Source organism: Cryptomeria japonica, chromosome 4 (assembly GCF_030272615.1).
Source record: "Cryptomeria japonica chromosome 4, Sugi_1.0, whole genome shotgun sequence".
Taxonomy (NCBI): Eukaryota; Viridiplantae; Streptophyta; class Pinopsida; order Cupressales; family Cupressaceae; genus Cryptomeria; species Cryptomeria japonica.
In genome coordinates this window covers 213473745-213477872 of record NC_081408.1, presented here as the reverse complement: position 1 = coordinate 213477872, position 4128 = coordinate 213473745, and the positions used below count along the sequence as shown (strand labels likewise).

The 4128-nt window shown below is 35.7% G+C and overlaps 1 pseudogene; it reads left to right on the top strand.

The window, feature by feature from the left end:
* Positions 1-371: 371 nt before the first annotated feature.
* On the top strand, positions 372-2938 carry LOC131061187 (protein NRT1/ PTR FAMILY 7.3-like; annotated as a pseudogene).
* The last annotated feature ends 1190 nt before the right edge of the window (positions 2939-4128 follow it).

Genomic DNA, 4128 nt, shown 5'->3' with positions numbered 1-4128 from the left:
TGCTTTCATATTTCTTGGAAAGATAGCGTAGCATCTTCAACGAACTTTATCTATTTAATATTATTTTTAAAATTATTTCATCCAGTGACATCAAGCCTTTTCTTATAAAATAATATTTGGTACGATAACCTAATGACTTTTTGAGTAAATATGTCTAATACTTCCTCCTCCTAAAAAGATGTTCGTCTCATCTAATGTTAGGAGTGGTTTCTGTAATGAAAATGTTTAATATGTTTACATTTATACCAGTAGTTTCTGTAACAAAAATGGTTTCTGTTCAATTCAACCAAGAAAACCAGAAAGCACGAAATTGATGTCCTCCTATTGAATCTATGTAGCTAAATGTCCGTAAAAGTTCAGTGCCATATACTATGGAAGAGGAGAATCTTAAATATACTAAAGATGGTACTGTTGGTAGATTTGGAAGACCAGTTCTCAAAGCTCACACAGGTTGTTGGAAATCTGCAATTCTGATATTAGGTACTCTCAAACTTTGTGTTTATTTTTACTCAATGATAAAAGTTGAAAATACCTAAGATAATCTTCGAATTGGCCACGTTATATGACACTTTATAAATATGTTATTTTGATTAATTGTTCTTCTACATGATGTTAGTAGTAAACCAATGATTAGGGTTTTCTCCCATAGCATATGGGCACAAATTTGTAAGTTAATTGGTCATATCAGTTATGGCGCCTGCACATCATGATACAATGGCTCATTGTACTTGTAAATGATTTTTACTAGTAAACCAAGGATTTATCACACTAGCAATCTTTGGAGTTGGTGTAAACCTGGTTTTGTTCTTGACAAGAGTACCTAAGCAGAGCAATGCATCAGCAACAAATAATGTCAGCAAGTGGACTGGAACAGTTTATATGTTTTTCTCTTATGGGGGCGTTTATGAGTGATTCGTACATGGGGCACTTCAGGATATGCTCTAGCTTTCTTTGTATATTTTTTGGGGCAAGTTAAGGTCATTCAGTTTAGTTCAATTAAATTTTCTAGTTTTTGGGCTGATGGTTAGAGAGCTGGCTGATATATTTCCGGACAGGCACCTGATGGACTTCACGGGGCATGTGCTAGTTTGCCTGCACCTATTCAAGTCTTTAGTAAGAAAATCTGCCTAATGCAATTTTATCCGTGCTAGAAAAAATATATAGATTGATAGTTATTTTCTCTACTAAGTATGAAAATTTTCCAAATGCAATTTTTCTATATTGGAAAAACTATGTGGAGTCATGGATATAATATTGCTTATTGCAAGAGGCCTGACCCTGCTATAGAGATAAATAAATATTTCTGTCAATCATTATAGGATAGTTTTTGTTTGTTTAAAATATGGATAACACTGCAAACAAAGTTGTAATGAATTTGAAAATTAGAAGGAATAATCTATAGAGATTAAAGACTATGGTAGCCTTACAAGAAACCCTAATTTATTAAGTTTCTTTGGCAAACAAGGCCTAGTTCTTCTAGCATTGTCATCTCAACTACTCTTATTGAAGCCTTCTGGATGTGGAGATGGAAGTCTAAACTGTGAAAATGCTACTCCTGCAGAAGTTGGATTGTTCTACTTGTCTATCTATCTTGTGGCTTTAGGAAGGAGGATACTAGCCCTCTTTATCTACTTTCGGGGCAGATCAGTTTGATGAAGAAGATGAAACAGAAGCAAAATTAAAAGTAGCCTTTTTCAGCTGGTTCTACCTTGCTTTTAACCTTGGTTCTCTATTTTCTAACACGGTACTTGGTTAATTTGAGAAAAATGGCATGTGGTCATTAGGATTTTGGGAGTCTGCTCTAGCAGCCATAATATCCACCATAGTATTTCTCTTTGGGACGCTAAGGCATAGGAATCACATCCCCGAAGGCAATCCATTACCTCGTATTGGTCAAGTTTTTTTAGCAGCAACCAGAAAATATAGGTTGAAGCTCCCATCAGATTCTGAGGAGCTTCATGAGCTCTCTAGTAAACATAGTGCAATCAATGGAAGTCGAAAATACTGCACAGTGCAGGATTCAAGTTTGTCAATTGCAAACATGATTTAATGAAGGTCATAAATTATAATGCAAAAATCCATTTTTAATTGGATTGATTTGTACTGGTTTCTTGACAAGGCAGCAATAGAAATAGGAGATGACAAAGTGGAGGGAAACCCCCAAAATCCATGGAGACTTTGTACTGTTAAACAAGTGAAAGAACTCAAGTGCATTTTGAGGTTACTCCCAATCTGGTTGTGCACAATTATTTACTCAGTTGTATTCACCCGAATGGCATATTTGTTTGTAGAACAAGGTGCTGCAATGTATACTTCCCTGGGCAACTTCAGTGTCCCACCTGCTGCAATGTCAATGTTCGACATTTTTAGTGTCGTAATATGGATAGTTGCATATAGAAGGGCATTGGTTCCTTTGGGTTTCAAGATCTCTAGAAATTCAAAGGGTCTAACTGAGTTGCTAAGGATGGGTGTGAGCTTGATATTGGGCATGCATGCCATGGTTGCAGCTGGTCTAGTTGAGGTGTATAGATTAAAAGCAGCCAGCAATAAAGATCATAACACAAGCTCCCTCAGCATTTTCTGGCAAATTTCTCAGTATTATTTAATAGGGGCTTCAGAGGTGTTCATGCATGTGGGTCAGTTAGAATTCTTCAATAACCAATCACCTGACGCACTCAGAAGCTTTGGAAGTGCCCTTTGCATGACCTCTGTGTCACTGGGAAATTATGTCAGTAGTTTGCTAGTGACAATTATTATGGACATTACAAAGAGGGAGAACAGTCCTGGTTGGATACCTGCAAACCTTAACCATGGACACATGGATCTTTTCTACTTTCTGTTGGCAGGCCTCACTTTAATTGATTTCATTGCCTATGTGCATTGTGCTAGAGGGTATAGATGTATTGCGTTTGACAAACTGTGTGAACAAGAAGAATAGAAAGAGATCAAATAATCTCTCTATGACATTTTAGACAATGTCTCCTGTTTACAGAACCCACCATCAGAACTTTGCATTTTGGCTCAATCTAGGACTACTATTTTTTTGTTACTGATGTTTTATTTAGAAGTTTTATTTAGACTGTATAGTGACCACCCATTTTTCAGAATTCAGTTGGGACATTTCACATCTCTTTAGTTTTTAATCATACTGAGATGTGGCACAATCCAGCAGGATGCCATGTTTGTTTTCTAAAAGGGGAGGCCACTCCTGAGCCAGGCACACTCACCAGGGCTACGAGAGGAGATATATTTGACTATTGGCTGTTTCCATGAGTCCATGTTAAAGAAAATAATAGATATGTAATGATCTGCATAAGCATGTATCGCTGACTAAGTGATTAACTTTTTCCTTGCAGAATTATCAAACTATATGTTTTTCATTCAACAAAATGTGTATCATTAAAATAGAGTTTGAGAGCGTGATGATAATATTTAATGGTAGTATTGTGATTCCATGAAATTAATTGAAAAATAGAAAGATAACATGACGATTGGGAGGAAATCCCTTATACCAAGGACAAGGAATATAACTGATAAGCTGTCGGGCATTACATGAGAACTATTCGGCTCTCTACTCCACGTCTCTGATAATGCCAGTTTATAGCTTATCTTCTCTGTATGGAAAAAAGTGGCAAAGAGACGGGCATTACATTTTTCAAATTCTGCTTGTTATAATCATGATGTGGGCCATCAAAGTAAGTACAGAGCTGTAGAGATATAAACTAAAATTAACAAATTTTGGAATCATAGACACCAAGTAAAGTCACACTAACGTTCATCTTGTCGTGTACAAACGAATTTTATGTAACCTCACATTTTTTCTTGTGTAGAATCGGATTTCGTGTGACCTAGTTGAACACTAAAATTATTCTGATCTTAACTTTCATTGGAATTGAACATTAAGTTAAATTGAATGTCAATCTTTATCTCATTCTCTATATAGTTGTGACCCTCACACTAAACTAAAATAATCTTTAACCCTTAATTTAATCAAACCCTAAGACTAAATTAGAACCCAAATTTCAAGCCTAACTTTAACCCTAAAGCTAATTCAATAGTTGACTAGATTGAACTCTTACTTCAATACTAGATCAAATTGAAACCTAACCCTACAATTAAAACATATTG